Source organism: Octopus sinensis, linkage group LG2 (genome assembly GCF_006345805.1).
Source record: "Octopus sinensis linkage group LG2, ASM634580v1, whole genome shotgun sequence".
Classification (NCBI taxonomy): Eukaryota; Metazoa; Mollusca; class Cephalopoda; order Octopoda; family Octopodidae; genus Octopus; species Octopus sinensis.
This window is the reverse complement of record NC_042998.1, coordinates 164605804-164625785: the sequence shown is the minus strand read 5'-3', so window position 1 is coordinate 164625785 and position 19982 is coordinate 164605804. Positions and strand designations below refer to the sequence as shown.

General features: G+C 37.8%; 1 long non-coding RNA gene and 1 pseudogene across 1 annotated transcript in view; both read left to right on the top strand.

Moving 5' to 3' along the window:
• Positions 1 to 6421, top strand: part of LOC118762349 — an 11159-nt gene extending 4738 nt beyond the window's left edge. Inside the window, exons 2-3 of the long non-coding RNA XR_004998096.1 lie at positions 3104 to 3183; positions 6232 to 6421. This is a non-coding gene — a long non-coding RNA (uncharacterized LOC118762349). The remainder of the gene's footprint in view (positions 1 to 3103; positions 3184 to 6231) is intronic.
• An 8629-nt stretch (positions 6422 to 15050) lies between these two features.
• On the top strand, positions 15051 to 18556 carry LOC118762215 (annotated as a pseudogene).
• The last annotated feature ends 1426 nt before the right edge of the window (positions 18557 to 19982 follow it).

Here is a 19982-nt window from a genome sequence, read left to right as displayed (position 1 = left end):
GTTCGGCAATAGATCAATATATTGTATCAGACTTAAAAATAAGTACGGGGGGACTTGCTCGCCTGAACCCTTCGAGGTGTGACTCAACACGATCACAGTTCAATGATTGAAACAAGTAAAAGATAAATGATATTGTGGGTTAAAGATACATATAATATTTCGAGCAGACACCTAACATTTTCTTCGCTGCTTTCGCGGATTCCCATGACTGTCGCCGTCCAGTTCCATTATTATGAATTTGAATCGGGAATTTGAGTTATAGTGAATCTTTCATTAGCTGATTACACGGCCATAGACGCCACCCCTATGGATAAGGTGCACTTACTCTCTTTACAGAGATTGGTAATCCCGATCGTTGATCTAGAATTTCTCAACACCATTGGCTCCGTTGAGCTCTTGCTTTACCTCTTCACAAATCACCATGCTGAACTCACGCGTATCCCTGGCAGGGGGGCCTTACCAAATGGCAACCCGTAACTATATTGGGCACGGTCGTCACTCCGTGAGGCATTTTCATGATACCCGCATACCCAAACCTTACGTTATTATGCCACATTATGGCATCGATCATTCTTCTCCCTTAACTAATACAATTTATGCAAAATGGTTGGGAGAGAGAGAATCGAAGCTGGGATGACAAACTAACGGGAGGTTTGTCGTTGTTTTTGAGGTCAATATACTGAGATACATTTCTTCCACATAGCAATTAAAGGTTACATTTAAAAGAAAGTACCAGCTACTACAGCAGTCTTTCTTTGTCGTTGTCGCCATCGTCATGTATCGTACGCTTTTACAGCGTGTTGACGACACTACAATGAAAGTCTTCCTGATTAAGTGCAAGTTCTCCCAAGGTATGTAACCATAGGGTTACTTCGTTCTGACTTTCATTTAGTGTTTTCTTGGCAGAGATATTGGGACGGTTTGCCGTTGTTCTCACAAGGAGCTCACCCACCATTCGGCAGATCTTGTGTTTTGTCCTGTTAGGTATTCATATACCCATTTTCACAAGAGTAGCATGCTACTCAAGTGAGAGAGCCTGTTTAGTCACCGACTAGTAGACCATGGAACAGGTAGTACTGGTTTACACGGTACCAGCAGCAGGTCTCTCCAACCTGTGATGAGATCTCTAACCCGACTTTAGCCTTTCATAAGGCTTTGTTTGTTTGTTTGTTTGTTTGTTTCTTTCACTCAAAATACTTCCTCCGCTATTTCGTCCCAATTGTTCATCCACACCGTCAATCATTCACATTCGAAATATCCTTTCTACTAGAGGCACAAGGCCTGAAATTTTGGGAGAGGAGTCTATTCGATTACTTCGACCTCATTGCTCAGCTGGTACTTATTTCATCGACCCCAAAAGGATGACAAGCAAAGTCAACCTCGACAGAATTTTAACTTAGAAACTAAAGTCGTACGAAATATCACGAGACAATTCTCTCAAATCAGAAAAAGCGAGAAAATATGCGTTTCTGTATTTACTGTGTTTGTTGTACAGATTGAGTGTTGGGCTGAAGGTCGTAGGTTCGATTACTACAGCGGTCAGTGTGTTATCTTCTAAAGCATAGCACTTTATTTCATGCTGCCCCTGTCTGCTTAGCTGAGAATTACTACCAGATGAATGCCAGTGCATCTCTCTCTCTCTCTCTCTCTCTCTCTCTATCTCTCTCTCTCTCTCTCTCTCTCTCTATCTCTCTCTCTCTCTCTCCCTCTTTCTCTCTCTGATTCCTTCTCTCTTCATTATCCCCAATGTTCGACTGGTTTACGGGCGAGAATGTTGAAAGGTTCACTGTGTCCCCTCGCGATTACATAGGCAGCTAAAACAATTAGCGAAAGTATAGTACATATTACCAAGTAATACAAACTTGCCAGTGACGGCTATCATTGGATTGATATAGTAACTGAATGCTTAAATCTATGAATCAAGGCCTCTCTACTTATCTGACTACTAAAGAAAAAAATTTGATTTTTTGTCTTCAATGATTGCCAAACACACAGACAGATGAATAGATAGTTAGTTAAATAGATAGCTAGTTAGATAGATAGATAGATAGATAGATAGATAGATAGATAGATAGATAGATAGATAGATAGATAGATAGATAGATAGATAGATAGATAGATAGATAGATAGATAGATAGATAAGTTTATAGTTTATGTGTGTATATGTAGATGTGTTTGTGTATTCCGAGATACGTATACGCATAAAAATAAAATGGCGTTTTTTCCTGGATATTTCAAGTTAAAAAATATAAAAATATAGGATAAGAGGAAATAAAGAAAATTGCAGACTCGTAAGAAACGCAGAAAAAGAAATTTCTTTTTTTTAATGTTCTAAACTTGAAATTGAAAACGAACAAAAAGGAATTTGAAAAACAGAGAGATAAAAAGACAGAAGGAAATGAGCTAAAAAAAAAGAAAGAAAGAAAGAAAGAAAGAAAGAAGCAAGCACACAAAGAGGGGGTGGGTATAGTTAAAAGGAAGTTAAATTTCTGTGATATTTGATCAGCTTTTACTCACCCTTTAAATAAACTAACTACTTTTCACCTACAGCTGTCCTTTCCAAAATATATATACACATATGTTTACGACTGCCTATTTGTGTGTGTGTGTGTGTGTGTGTGTGTGTGTGTGTGTGTGTGTATGTATATATATATATATATATATATGCATACATACATATGTGTGTGTATGTATGTGGTGTGTGTATATATGCATGTCTATATGTACGTTAGTATGCTTTACGAATGTGCTTTACACACACAAACACGCACAAACACACACACACACACACACACACACACACACATATATATATGTAATGTATCTGTGTATATATATGTATATATAATGTATATATATATGTATATATGTATGTATATATATATATATGTATATACATGAGTAATTATATATATATATATATATATATATTATATATATATAACACACACACACACACACTTATATACACTCAACACATACGCATAAAAACATACATGCACCCACATATACTCACATCTATAACTGAATTATATATATATATATATACATATACACATATATATATCAGCACACATGATCAAGTTCTTTTTATTATTTCAGTAGGTTGTTCTTGATGACATACACAGTCGAGATGAGATGACATTTGAAGAAATGTTACAACCAGGTGTTCGTTGTATGCTGTACGCTGGATGTTACTTGTTTCTTGTGTGCTGATCTTGGGAATAGTTTAGTTACTGGCGAGGAGAATTTTGATCAGGTGATGGCGGTAGTTTCTTGGTGGTAATAGCAAAGATTTATATTTTTTGCATTTTTTGTTGATTCTTGTGGGGGTTGGCATGGTGGTGATGATAGTGACTGCCGTGGTCTCGTTAGTCTTGTTTCGCCTGGTCGAGTGAAGCCTAGAATATGTCCAGCTGTAGTACTGGTAAATTTTGATGATTCTGATGGTAAGAATCAAATGGCTTTCAGTGATGCTGATGGATGTAATAATCATGACGATGTTCATATTGGTGATGGTAACCATCGTCATCATCATCATCATCATCATCGTCATCGTCATTGTCGTCGTCATCGTCATCATGATCATCGTCATCGACGTCGTCAACGTTGTCGTCGTCATCTTCATCGTCGTCGTCATCATCATCATCATCATCATCGTCATCAGCATCATCGTCGTCATCATCATCATCATCATCATCATCATCATCATCATCATCATCATCGTCGTCGTCGTCGTCAACGTCGTTGTCGTCGTTATCATCATCATCGTCGTCGTCAACGTCGTTGTCATCATCATCATCATCATCATCATCACCATCATCGTCGTTGTCACCACTATCTGCGATCCTCCATAAATTTAAACCGTCTTCCAGAAATTTCTCTTGCGAAGATTGGAATTGTTATCATTAATATTAATTGAATTATTCTCAAGATAGAGAGGGTCTTAGAACTCTCGATGCATTCCCAAATTAATGGAGGCACAGTAATTTCCATCTTTTTTACTGTGCTTAGCGAGCAAACACTTCTTTAAATGACAAAATGATAAACACCTAATAGAGAGAAGACCCTTTGGATCAACCATGACAGTCGTGGTGGCGATAACTCTAGAGTTGTCGTTTGTCTTGAAAATTTTGGAAATCAGGGTGAATATGCGATTTTTTTCCGAACAATTTTAGGGAAATATAATAATGGATGCATAGGTTTTAACACAGATAACACCATTTTTGTTGTGGTTCAACCTAGTGACTGGTACTCCGTCAGTTACGACGACGAGAATTCCAGTTGATCAACGGAACAACCTGGTCCTGAAATTAACTTTCAAATGGCTGAGCTCACCATGAATGCGTGTGCTCTTAACGTAGTACTCAGGGAAATTCGGCGTGGCTAGTCCTCTGGAATACAGGTACTACTCATTTTTACCAGTTGAATGGATTGGAGCAATGTTGAAATAAAGTGTCTTACTCAAGGATACAACGCGCCGCTGGGAATCGAACTCACAAACTTACGATCGTGAGACGCTAAGTCACGCACCTTCACTTTCGCGGAAAACGCTGCGCCTACAACCCGGTAAGGACGCGGGCAACGGCACTGCATAAACAGCAACAGCATCATTGGAGGAAAAACAAGCAACAATGGTAAGACCAGAAGGAAAAATACCTTAATGTAAAGTTCTGGGAAAAAAATGTTAACATTGAGAAATTCAACAACAAAATGTTGAAGATAACAACGAAAAGTCGAATGAAACAACGTCAACATTATCAAGAATTCGTGAAAATGGAATACAGCAACAACAATAAAAACAACAACAGTGAAGAAGAAAACAATAGCAATAATAACAAAAACATTTGAAACGTTAATAAATATATCCCAGATAGCATGGGAACAATTTTGTGCGTCGACGAGGAGAGTTTGAAAGTCATTTGTCAAGGAGTTACAGGACTTTCAAAAGTCCTTGGCCTGACAGTAATAAAATGGGCGTTATCAGTTCGAAATAAACTCTATAAACATTGCAGTGCCAACAACTGGGTTTGTCTGAGATGTACGCTGAGAGACAAAACCGTCCTGCAGGCACTTGTTTAATATCCGAATTAGATTTGTAGATATACAGTTAACACCTGCTATTTCGAGTAGGTTGAATCCGTTTGTCAGCATTGCCCATAATAAAGTTCGCCTTGCTTTTATAACTTTGGACTAAATACCTGGCGGTGTTCGTTTAAGTCGATTGCATTCTGAATTCAAGTTCTGAGGTCAACTTTTTTTTAATCCTTTCAGGGTTGATAAAATAAATGCTACTCTTGTAATGTGTTCAACTTAATCGACTTATGCATCTACCCACACCCAAATTTCTGGCTTTGTACCTACACTAAAAACAATCATCATCATGGAAATAGTAATAATGTTGTTTTTGCTTGTTCAATCAATTCAAATCAATTCAAAGCAAACTGAATGAGGGTCCGAAGTATTACCGTCAACACCATCTTTATCATTAAGGTTAAAACTATACCTGTTGTTTGTTAAGTTTATTTATACAGATATTCTATAGAAATTATAACCAGTACAGATTTTTGCAACTATGTTTCGTATACAATTCGTCAGATGTAAACAAATAATGAGATCGAAGATGAAAAATGAGTGATAGGCGTATATGCTATATTTCGGGGTTTTTTCCCCTTCATCAGCACCCACCTTATCCATTAATCATCCTCGATCACATTGCTTAATTAGCCATTATATATGGTGGTTATTTACAAATCGTTAGTATACATGTTGTGACTTACCTTTTCTAAGGCAGCAGTATATTATTTGAGGAAAATTTGACTGCTCTTTCTCTCAGATACAATGATCACTTAGAGGTTCCTGACTGATGAATGTGGGCGTTGGTCGAGATTGAGGTATTGATGTTTGCGGTTGTGCTGCTTTGCTGGATTACATTAGTGATATTAATAGCTTAGTACAATACGTTGCCGTTCTGGCTATCAGTATTCAGTGGTAGAAGCCGTACTTTCATATTGAAGGTGTCAAATGTTATTCACTGATGGAAATGGGTTAGTAAGTTGTCGATCGTGTTAAGGTTGTGGAAATGATCATCCTTACACTGGTATTCTGCACGAAATATTTTAAGACACGGAGCGCGCAATTGTATGATCAAAATAGACCCAGTCGTAACCTTATCTTTTTTTCTAATATTTTGTTTTATTTTCAAACAATGCATCTACTCTATTTTCTAGAAATTTTTTTAGACCAAGATATACAACCAAAAATAGATTGATAACACACCAAGACGACTTTGGAGGACCAAATGTTCCATTTGAGACGCTGCAGGATTTAGAAAGATAATGATGATGTTCGAATGCTTGCTTATACAATATAGTACGTCGACTTGTATGCCAGAAGATAAGGTATGTCTTCATTTTCCCATATCCGCTAAGTTCCCAGTCATCAATACACTGCAGGAAAAAGCTCACCGTCATCAATTCGCCGCAGGGAAATTCACCTAATCACCGTCATCAATTCACCGCTTTTTTTGTTTTGTTTTTTTTTCTCGATAAAATGGTTTTTAACTATTAATAGTGGGATACTATGGATATATTTTCTCGGGAAACTTTCTCCCTGGTGAACTTTCCTCACGGTAAACTTCACGGTGAATTGATGACGGTGAAATCTCCTGCGATCATTTCATAGCTGTAAACTTACTTGTAATCACATTTTCCTTCATGTGCTTTTTAAAGGCTGTAGGATTTTATTTAAGAGACATTTGGCAGCTAATTTTAGCCGAGGGATTGAGAATTTCTCATTGACTTAGAATCGGAAGAGTATAAGGAAATTGTTTGATGATGTGATGCTAATAGAAGTGATGAGGTGCTTATAGAATTGTGGAGGAAATATTGCTGATGCTGATTCTGCGGATACAGTTTAAACCAAATGGATTATTCTAGATCGCGAAAAGAAGCAGCCAAAATAGGATTTCTCGGAGGGATCGACAGGACGGGTAGCTTGGGGGTCAGTGAGTCTCTCCAGGCCGAGGCGCTATTTCTCCACATTGAGAGGTTTTTGTTTTTAAGCCTAGTACTTCAATCGATCACTTTTGCGAACCGTTAAGTTATGATGACGTAAACACACCAACACCGGTTATCAAGCGGTGGTGGGGGACAAACAAACACACACACGCACACACACATACACACACACACACACACACACACACACACACACACACACACACACATGCATACGCGCGCGCACATATGATGGACTTTTTTCAGTTTCCGTCTATCAAATCCACTCACAAGACTTTGCTCAGCCTGAGGCTATAGTAAAGACATTTGCCCAAGGCGCCACGCAGTGGAACTGAACCCGGAGCCAAATGGTTGGGAAGCAATCTTCTTACCAAACAGCCACATCTGCACCAGTTACTGAGCTGATTGAGGGGAATAGTGAAAGATGTATAAAATAAAATTAACCGAATCAAAAAATAAAACATTGCAAAGAACCCCTCGAATACTTACCCGAAAGAGCAAAATGAAATTCAAAATAATTTAAATGCGTTATCTAAATAAGAATTAACCATCCACATTCGTTGATCAGGTTAAAATATGTTCCTAAGTGCAAAACACCTCTATTGCTTTCCTGCATTCTTCCGTAAGGAGCTCATATATTACAATCTTTTATAGACAACACATCTTAAGAGATGTTATTTCGAACGAAAACCGCAATACTTTGCCTATCAACGGTGATAATCAGTTAAGTACGATACATAGATGGCTAATTTAATTTTACTCTACTTCAACTGCGTGCACCGGATTTTCATGCAGCCCGGTGGATATTCACAATATCAGCGTATGTATTATATACTTTTTCCCTATATTAAAGGTGACACATTTCGTCTAGGCATGTACCTGTGAGCACATGCTATTGATTAGGCTCAAGAAGGCTGAAGTGCAACCGGGACAATTTGACTTTCGATATATATCTTTTATTTTTTCGTTTCCGTTTCAGCCATTGGAGTGAGGTCACGTTGGGGTACCACCTCGAAGAGTTTTGTCGGACAGCTCGACATCAGTACTTATTTGTTCTTAAAGCCTAGTGCTTAGTCTACCGGTCTATTTTGCCGGATCGCACAGGTTGTCTAGCGTTGGTGGGACACGCGCAGACAGACACACTCGCACACGCACGTACACACACACGTACGTACACACACTTACACACACACACACGCACACAGAGAGGAGGAGTTTCAGCTTCTGTCTACTGAAAGCATTCACAAGGCATTGAGCAGTCCGGAGCTACAGTAGAAGACAGATGCTGAAGATTCCTCGCAGTGAGACTGTACTCCAAGCCATGTGGTTGGGAAGCAAACTTCTTGCTACGCTCACTATAGAACGTGTATTTTAATATATATCTTAGCTTGAAATATCCAGCAAAAAGACTATTTTTTATGCGAATACCTATCTCTGAATACACAGACACGCACATATATACAGACATAAAATATAAACGCCTCGGATGAAGTCCGCAGTATATCATTTTCTACTGTAGGCACAAAGCCTGAAATTTTGGGAGAGGGGGCCAGTTAATTAGATCAACCCCGGTAGGCAACTGCTACTTAATTTATCGACCCTGAAAGGATGAAAGGCAAAGTTGACTTCGGCGGAATTTGAACTCAGAACGTAAAGACAGACGAAATACCGCAATATATATATATATATATATAGTTAATCCAAACATGAAAACACAAAGAGAAAACACAACAACGCGAGGACGTGGAACAAGTATAGTATTATTGGACGCCCAGGAAAGAAGGAAAGAAGGAAGGTTTAAAGTTTCGAGCGGAGCTCTTCGTCAAAAACATAGGAAAAGGAAAGATCCAAAGGGAAGACGTAGGAAAAAAATCGCCAACGGTACACACGCAGTCGTGTGTATGTATGTATGTATGTATGTATGTATGTATGTATGTATGTATGTATGTATGTATATATATATATATATTATATATATATATATATATAATATATATATATGTATATATATATATATATACACGTATATATATATGTATATATACGTGAAGGCGCATGGCTTAGTGGTTAGGGCATTCGGATCACGATCGTAAGGTCATAAGTTCAATTCCCGGCGAAACTTTATTTCACATTGCTCCAGTCTACTCCTTTCATTCAAAAATGAATAGTGCCTCTATTCCAAAGGGCCAGTCTTGTCACATTCTGTGACTCTCCTTGAGAAATATGTACAAGTGTCTGTGGAGTGCGCTGCCACTTGCACGTGAATTTCGCGATAAGGCCGTACTGTTGATCGGATCAACTGGAACCCTCGTCGTCGTAACCGACGGAGTGCCAGTATATACCCATATACCTTTACTTGTGAACGTACATGTATATATATATTTACATGCGTATGCATGTGTATAAATGTGTGTGTGTGTGTGTTGGTGACAAATATAATAACACAGTAAGAATGCTAAGGGTGATGATGTTTATGATTGTGATGATAGCGTTTATGACAAGGATGATGATGATGTTAATTGTAAAACTGAAGAGGCGTGCTTGTCTTTATCATGAGTCATGTTTCATGTGACTTCTGATTGAAGACGAGACGTCCAAACAAGATCTATGTCTCTCTTTCTCTCTTTCTCACTCTCACCACACCCTCTCTCTCTCCATTTTATCTCACCCCACCATCCTATATTACCTTCAGAGAAATCTTACCTGAGTCCAGGTGTTCGGTCTCCAGCTGAGAACAGGTGTTCAACTGTCAACATTTTCTCGGATTCTCTTATAATGTTCTTGTACTCTCGATGAGATCCGCTGAACTGAATCGCACAGGCAACTGTATGCATATGTGCGTGCGCGCAGGCACACACACACATACATACGTGTGTGTGTGTATATATATATATATATATATATATTATATATATATATATATATAGAGAGAGAGAGAGAGAGAGAGAGATAGATAGATAGATAGATATACACACATACGTATATATATAAGTAAAATAGCTATCTTCTACACTCACACACACATATATATATATATATATACACGTATATATATATATATATGTATATATATATACAAGCGTATATATAAATATACATATATATATATATATATATATATATATATATATATACATACAAATACACACATACATCCATACATATATATGTGTATATATATATATATATATATGTGTGTGTGTGTGTATCAAATTGATAAGAGTAGATATTAGACCTTAATATACATGTGTGTGTATATATATATATATATATATATATATTATATATATGTGTGTGTGTGTGTATTCTTGTTTATATTCTTGTTTCTGTGCGCCTGTAAATATGTATGATGAGTTTGTGCGTGCGTAGGTGTATTTCAAAAGGAGTGAAGTGGGCAGCGATGTGAATGAGTGTTGAGGTAACGGTGATGGTGGTGGTGGTGGTGCTGGTGGTTGTGTTTGTTGTTGTTGTTGTTGTTGTTATTGTCGACGTTGGTGTGTTGGAAGGAGAGGGTGGCAGCGATATTGATGGCTTGTTTACTGATATAGTGATGGCGGTATTCTTGCTGTTCTTAATCCCAATCTCTGTCGCACTGATGGGTACTAATGCGCTTATAGTATAGTCTGTATTATTGTTGGTCGTAGTTCAAGGGGCAGAGACTGGAACAAACAACAATAGCTACAACAACAAAAACAACAACAACTACTACTACTACTACTAGAAGAAAGATACTAGAAAAAAAGCATCAAGGGTTCAGAAGTTTACTCCTAGACGCTTCAGAATATTTAGAAAATTATGAAAGGAAGATTGTAAAGGATCCGTATAACACATCAATTCTTGTATACTTAAACATATAAATAAAGATATTTAAACACACAAATACATACGTACACACCTACATACCTACATACATACATACATACATACATACATACATACATACATACATACATACATACATACATACATACATACATCGAGAAGAGTTTACAAATCCAGTCCCCAATATACACTTTCAGCTACATGCCTATTATCATTGCAGCAGTAGGATATATACCAACCCTTCTGCGGCTATAAAAGTCTGCATGACTTTCTTAAGTTTTAAAGGATGATGAACAAAAGAAGATTATTTTCCCCACAACCTTGCTACTAAGTAGATGGCCGGTTAAAATATACTCTAAAATAAAGAGAGAAAAGGAACATACACACATACATAAATACATACATACATAGGCGTAGCTGTCTGGTAAGTAGCTTGCTTACGAACCACATGGTTCCGGGTTCAGTCCCACTACTTGGCACCTTGGGCAAGTGTCTTCTACTAAAGCTTCGGGCCGACCAAAGCCTTGTGAGTGGCGTGCAGTTAAATAACTAGGACATGGACACAATCATACATGGTGATGCTGCTGCTGATGATGAGGATGGTGGTAGCCTCTCGTAGTCCGAGAAAGACGGTTCTACAGTTTCTTGCAGAATGATCCGCACAAATGATTTGTTTATAGTGATCAAATGTATGTGCCGTACATTAGCTCACTTCCCACATTAAATCGACGCTACCTGAACAGGGACACGGTGTACCACTCCTCAGGTCTCGAAGTGATTGCAGAGCACAACACACCTTCCGGTCCAGGAATTGAAAGTACGATCTCACGATCATATATGTAACACCCTCTAACCACTAGGTCATGAGCTTCGCATATATGCGTATCTACATAATCATAATCAATATAAACGTTGGTTGGTTGGTTAGTTTCTCCAATCACACTTTACATTGTATAGAAAGAGGGGAAAATAAAGAGATGTAGAAACGGTTAACATAAGCGGTGCAGAATCAATGCACATCCCAGATTTGGTGGCTAGAGGTAGAAGAGTTTTGGAAAGAATTTGTTTTATCTAAATATATTTTGAGGTAACAAATATTTTTCTTTGGAAAGTTAGTATTCACTGAATCGTTTTGTACAAGCATTAAAAAACTTTATTAACGAAGTTCGATTAAAATTAGTGTATGAAAGCTATGTTTCCAGATATTACCCATGGTTGGAAAAGTATACTTCCAAACTCACCCATCATATGACGAGACTCACACACACACACACACACACACACCACACACACACACACACACACACACACATGCACACATACGTATATGGAAACGTACATACTCTTTTATTCTTTGACTTGTTTCAATCACTTGACTGCGGCTATGCTGGGGTACCGCCTTGGAAGGTTTTAGTCGAAGCACTCAACCCTCCCACATTATTTTTGGAAGCCTAGTACTTATTCTGTCGGTCTCTTTAAGGAACCGCTAAGCTACGGAGACGTAAACACACCACTACCGGTTTGACAAGCGGCGGTGAGGAGAAACACACACATATGTGTATGTATTTATGTATGTATGTATGTATATATATATATATATACATGACCGGCGTCTATAAGTTTCCGTCTACCAAATCTTTGGTCGCCTCGAGACTATAGAAGATCAAGGTGCCACGCAGTGGGACTGAACCCAAAACCATGTGGTTGAGAAGCAAGTTTCTTACCATACAGCCACACCTATGATGCAACTGATTTTGAGATCTTTCATTAGTAGTTCTTTCTTATTCGTTATTTAACACGCGAACACACAAATATGTGTATGTGCGCGCGCACTCGTGCAAGATTTGCAATGTCTTATTTGGATGAAAAAAATTTTGAAATAAGCAAAATCACTCTAGCTTTCTTTCACTGCTATAATTTATCATGAAGAATTTCTACAAATTTTTGTTATTTCGATATGGTTTTCGTGATTTGTTTCTTCTTTATTTTAGATGTAATATATCGATATACTAAATCAAAATCTTACATTTTTCATCTCAACCAAATTGTCACTACTTTGTTCGCTTTATATACGACATGGTGCCCTTGATGGTGGACTAAATCATAGCACGAAAATCATCCAGGATCACAAAGCTACTGACGAGGGATAACTTATTCGTTAAATTCTAGCCAATTTCAAAAAGTAAGTTGTCCTTTTATATGTTGTAATCATTGTGTCTTTCGTATTGTGGAGCATCCTGATGAGGGGAATGTCTGTTTCATTAAAATATGAAATTTATGTCGTATTATCTGACACGTCTCCGAAACGGCGGGGTCGATGTAATCGACTTAATCCCTTTGTCTGTCCTTGTTTGTCCCCTCTGTGCTTAACCCCTTGTGGATAGTAAAGAAATATATTAGTATGTCCTTTTAATGTTTCATAATTTCAAACTTTCCACTGGACTCCGTGTTGTAACTTGTGAATTTTTATTCCCTTGTATCTTATCCTGTTAAATAAAAAATTTCAATAAGTCTTATATTATATTGATGTTTCATATTTTGCCTGCGTATTATATATATTTGAGTATTTTTAAATGTTTTTAAATACCTACGTGTTTTTATCTTATATCATATCAACGTTTTTTTTTATATCTATTTATGTATCCTTGTTAGTGGATTTGGTGGACGGAAACTGAAGGAGGCTCGTCGTGTATATATATATATATATATATATATAAATATATATATATGTTTATGTCTGTGTTTGTTCCTCCACCATCGCTTCTCAACCGATGTTGGTGTGTTTACGCCCCTGTAACTTAGCGGTTCGGCAAAAGAAACCGATAGAATAAGTACTAGGCTTAAAAAAGAATTAGTCCTAGGATCGATTTGTTCGACAAAAGGTGGTGCCTCAGCATGGCCGAGCCAAATGACTGAAACAAATAAAAGAATAAAAGTATACACACACACACACACACACATACACACACACATATATATATATATATACATATATATATATATATGTGCTAATGTGCATACACATACTCAGACGTATATATTTAGGGATAATGTGCATATAGGTTTTATTCGTATCATGTGTCTATATGTATTAATACACCCAAGGAAAGTATCTGCTTAATAATAAGCAGTGTGTGCATAAATATAATTAACTTATTGCTTATGAATAGGTTCATGTGCAGATACATAGCGTGTTTGTTTGAAGATGCATAAATGTATATGTTTAGGAACATAGTCACTTTGTAATTCCTATAAATACATGTCAAATAAAAGCCCTGTAATCCGTAAACACAGGCCAACGAGGATTTACACCACAAATGTAGATTTAATAGTTACGATCACACTGGAAAGCAGAGAACACAATATTTTTTCTAATACGATAATCCAATTTGGGCGGTTAATAAAAACTCTTGTAAATTCATCCACTTCTAGCCTATAATCCATCAGCATGTCAAAAATAAATTGTACTTAGTGAATTAAAACATTGTGTGCAAATTATGTGGCCGTTTATTGTAGGATATGGTTAATTTATTAATTGTACTTTTTTTAGTATATAATTACCAGAAGTTATAGTGTGGAAATTAGTTTAAAGTTGTACGAGGGTGCGGGGTGGGCGTGCTGAAAAATTCCTGGATTTAAAGTTATCGCGAAAGGCCTGGCTGGAGGTCCAACATTTCGAATTCTTTCACAGGGCTCAGAAAAACTGAAGGACTGTTGCAATAAGTGTTTGAACTTGAGAGGGCATATGTTGCATAAAATTATAATTAACTGATTCTCCCGTGTATTCCTTTACTTAAAGCCAGGAACTTTTCAGTAAATTCTCGAAGTTAATTTAGTTAAACGTTATTAATAAAAAATATATGAAACCTAACGGACGTTATTGTTGACCTTCGATGTGGTTGAACAACCTATCCCAAGAAGTCGGGATTCATATTACGGGTTGTACTATTCATCATTTCGATTGCTGAATACAAAACGTACGTCGTGAGACCTCCGTTTGTGTTATTTTCCTGGGTAACCATCTTACCGTTGTACGCCATTCCATCGCAAAGTTGCCCAGCAGCTGAGTGAAGTGGCGTTACGAGAAATGAACTGTTTTGCTCAAGAACACAATGTAAAGCTGATCAGGGAATCAAACCTACGATCTCACGATTGTGAGTGCAGCATCTTAAGCACAAGGCCCCGAAAACATAGGAACAATTGCCGATATGAGTAAGTATCTAGTTCTACAAACCAAAGAAGAGCCTGTATGTGATTGCTCAACCTTTTAGGAATAAATTTAATCCACCTTAAATAATTCAATCGTATATAATTCTAAATTATGGCGATGGGGCACAGTTGAAATTACTTTGATCATTGGTCTATTTGATCAAGTTTCACCTGGCGCTTGAGAACAACGAAGGCTATTGTAGCGTTCAGCTTTAGAATTTCGTTTTTTTTGCGTTTGTTTTTCGAGGTTTTTGATGTGACATCAACTATTAAAACAGATATTGTTGTGCTTTGAGATGTTCATGCTGCTGTAACTCGCATAGCGATTGGATTTCATTTCACTTTTATTATAGTATCGGAGTTTGACGTCCGTCCAACAAAACATATCACCACACGTGCACAATAGACACACTTTTATCGTATACCATTTTCACACACACACACACACACACACACATACACACACACACACACACACACACACCAACACACACACACATACACCAGCACACACACACACACACACACACACAACACACACACACACACACACACACACACACACACACACACACACACACCAACACACACACACATACACCAGCACACACACACATACACGCACAATGTACGTAAGGATAATTTTCTAGAAGTATAAGTGTCTAGTTCTACGAACCAAAGAAAAGCCTGTTGGTGATTGCCCGACCTATTAAGAGTAAACGCAAACGTTCCTTAAATCACAACACCACTGCTGCAATTAAAACCATACATATACATGTAATCTAAATAAACAAGAGAACAGGACCAAAAATCACAATTGGAATCCAACACAGAACAAAACGTAAAAAGCAAGGTGTGTGTAACTACATTTATATACTAAAAACGATAACGATAACCGTCGCCCTTCTCAAACCTAGCCAGGCTCATGGGCCCGGTTTCCCGGTTTCTGTTCCCCCCAGCTGGACGGGACGCCAGTCCATCGCAGCGTTACTCAAGAAACAGGAAGAGAGAGCGAGAGAAAGTTGTGGCGAAAGAGTACAAAAGGGTTCACCACTACCCCCTGTCGGAGCCTCGAGGTGTTTTCGCACAATAAACACACACAATGCCCGGTCTGAGAATCGAAACCGCGATCTTCCGACCACGATTCCGATGCCCTAACCACTGGGCCATTGCGCCTCCACATATTTATATACTAATTGACTAATTATCTAATCAAATGATAATGAAACTGAAGTGAACTGCAATGCAAGTGTGTTTAACTTTTGAGAATAAACATTCCAGAGTACATTTTGAGAATGTTTTTGATCGATCATAGGGCTTGTCGATTTAGTATTTCTTTAGGTCTAGCTGTAATCAGCCTGTCTTTTCTTTTTGAAGCATACTATATTTAAGAGTATTTTTATCTAATACGTCTTGATTTTGTAAAACAGTAGCGACTATCACATCTTTTACCTAGACGTAGTATGATTTAAACTACATTTTTCGACATCCCTCTATTTTGAAGGTGGTATGGTATATATTGAAAGAAATTTGATGCTGCTTCTAATACGCTGAGCGATGGCATGACTCAGCGGTTAGAACGACGGGTTTACAATCGGGTTCACGTCGGGCAGTTGTGAGTTCGATTCCGGACCGGGTTGTGTGTTGTATTCTTGAGCAAGACACTTTATTTTCACATTGCTCCAGTTCACCCAGCTGAAGAAATGAGTTGTGACGTCACTGGTGCGAAGCTGTATCGGCCTTTACCATTCCCTTGGATAACATCGGTGGCATGGAAAGAGGAAGCTTGGTATGCATAGGCGACTGCTGGTTTTCCATAAACCACTTTGCCCGGACTTGTGTTTCGGGTGGGGGGAGCTTTCTAGGTGCAGTCCCATGGTCGTTTATTACCGAAGGAGGTTTTTACCTTTACAGGTGATAATGTTACAAAGGAAATATATAGTATTATAGGCGCAGGTTTGGCTATGTGATTAAGAAGCTCGCTTTGCAACCACGTTATTTCGGGTTCAGGCCCACAGCGTGGCATCTTGGAAAAGTATCTTCTGCTGCAGCACAGGGTCGACTAATACCTTGTCAGCGAATTTGGTACAAGGAAACTGTGTGGAATTCCGTCATATACATACATACACGTATATACATATATACATGCATATGTTCGTATGTGTGTACGTGTGTGGGTGTGCCTGTTTCTTTATGATTGTTTACCCACACCTGATAACTGGCATTGGTTACTTTACGTCCCTGTAACATAGTGGTTCGGCAAAAGAAATTGAGAGAATAAATACCAGGCTTAAAATAAGTGCTGGGGATGGCATTTTGTTCGACTAAAAACTCTTCAAGCGGTGACTCAGCATGGTCGCAGTCCAACGTCTGAAACTGGTAAAAGGTAATTGTTTTTTTAAGTATTAGGTCGTCAAGTATGGAATTTGTAGTAAGGTATATGGTAAACTTTGACAGCTGCTCATTTTGCGTCATTATTATATTTTGACAATCTTTATTTTTGTAAGAAAGCGGATACATCTATTTCTTTATTCTAAATCCTTTTGTACCTTGTAAAGTATTTATAAATCATTTTTTGCTATTTCTGTTTAGAGATAGATAAGTCGGAAATTCGTACAGATTTGAAATATGAGTTCTTTCTTGGAAATATAGCATCACAGACAGCTCGGAATATTAATGGAGTATTACATTCTATCGTTATTACACAGCAGACAGTATCAAAATGGTTTGCAAAGTTTCGTTCTGGTAACTTTGACCTCACAAATGAGCAACGCGGTCAACCAGAAACAAAGGGGGATAATGACAAGCTGAAAGCCACCGTCGAGTCAGATCCATCTCAAAGTGCCCGTGAATTATTGTTGTTTGGTGTTAACAAGCAAACAATATTGATTCACCTAGTTCAAATCGGTAAAGTGAAAAAGTTGGATAAATGGGTTCCACATGAACTCAATGAAAATCAGAGAGATGGGTCCAATACAACAACTGTAAACGTTCAGCACAATGGTTGGACAAAGACGAGCCACCAAAATACAGTCGGAAAAGCAAAATTCATCAAAAGAAGCTGATGGTGTGCGTTTGGTGGTCTGGCGCAAGTGTGATCCATTATGATTTCATTAAACCTGGGTCATCAATCACGGCCGAAGTATATTGCAGCCAACTGGACTAAATGATGCAGAAACATACAAAAAAGAACAGTCTAGGTTAGTTAACAGATCCACTCCTATTTTATTGCAAGACAATGCCAGACCACACATCGCAAAAATTACATTGGCGAAACTTCAGGACTTGGAGTTGGAAGTTCTCCATCATCCACCATACTCACCTGATCTTGCCCCAAGTGACTACCACTTCTTTCAGAATTTAGATAACGTTTTGATACGAAAAAATTAGGCCTTCCAAGATTTTATTGACTCTAGATTGCCAGGCTTTTAGTTCTGGTCTGGACAAGCTACCGCTGAAATGGGAAAAGTGTATTGACAATATGGGTGCATACTTTAAGGAATAAATCCGTGTATTTATAAAACATTAGCAAACTTTTTTTCTTTTCTACAAATGTCATACTTGACGACTTAATATATTTCACTTTACAAACATCTGTCTTAGCGCTATTTTATGATATACGAAATTTACGAGATCAGAAGCACACATTTGCGGACAGTGTAAACATTATTTACTGTAATCATAAGAAGCTAATACAGGCAAATCAGTTCAGAGGTTTAAAACTGTATTAGCTTTTTAAGATTGCTGTAAATAAGCTACTTACAATTGTTTAAGTTCTTTATTTCATTATCTCGTTTAAAGTTACGGTATTGCTTAGTCCACTACTATGACTTGTGACTACAGTGTATAGCTGGTGTCTCTTCTTCATAATTCTGAAGTTCATGCTTGAAAGAGATTACTTCTTGCAGTTTGTAAAGGCAGCCATCTTAAGAACCAGCGCATTACAGATCTTACAAAAGGTCATTTGCGCGTTTAAGCTGTCTGTTTTTTTATATATGAAGTACAGCAGTGACTGAAATTTAAAGAAGAAAATGTCATTTGACGATGCTTTTACTGCAGAAATCAGATATATCCCTCAAAAATTTTAATATCCTTAGCTGCGGAAAGCATACTTAATCCGTTCACAAACTTTTGTTCGTTCCAGAGCTATAGTAGAAGACACTTGATTAACGTGCCGCGCAGTGGGACTGAACCCAAAACTATATGGTTGGGAAGCATACTTCTTACCACACAGCCACAAAAAATTCTCTTTATGAAATAACTTCTCGTCGATTCAGTCGACTGGTAGTTATTCGAAATCGAAAGGTTAAAAATCAGCGTTGAGTTTCCTCCCATTTTAATGTAGATAATACTAAAAATAATAAATGCGTCCTTTTAAAGCCTAGCCAGGCTCATTGGCCCGGTTTCCCGGTTTCTATAGCGTATGTGTTCCCCAGCTAGACGGGACGCCAGTCCATCGCAGCGTTACTCATTTTTGCTAGCTGAGCCGACTGGAGCAACGTGAAATGAAGTGTTTTGCTCAATAACACAACGCGTCGCCCGGTCCAGGAATCGAAACCACAATCTTACGATCATGATGCTGACACCCTATCCACTGAGCCACGCGCCTCCACAGTGTAGATAGACATACCTAAACAATGGAAAATTTGGCTTGTCAGATAAATTCTTTCGTTCCTTTCGCATTAAAAAATTTTTCCAATGTTATTTGAATTAACATGAAAAATATTTTTATCATAGTGTTTTATTTTATTTTATTACTTTCTAGCTCTATTCTTCCTCTCCAATATTTCTTTATCGTTTGGGAAACTTCAAATTGTTCTTCTTTTCAGACATATGAGAATTAACTGTCAAGCAGAAAAAACGAACAAATTTATCTGACAAGCCAAGATTTCAATCGACAATTTACCAATTCCGCCAATCTAAATCTATCA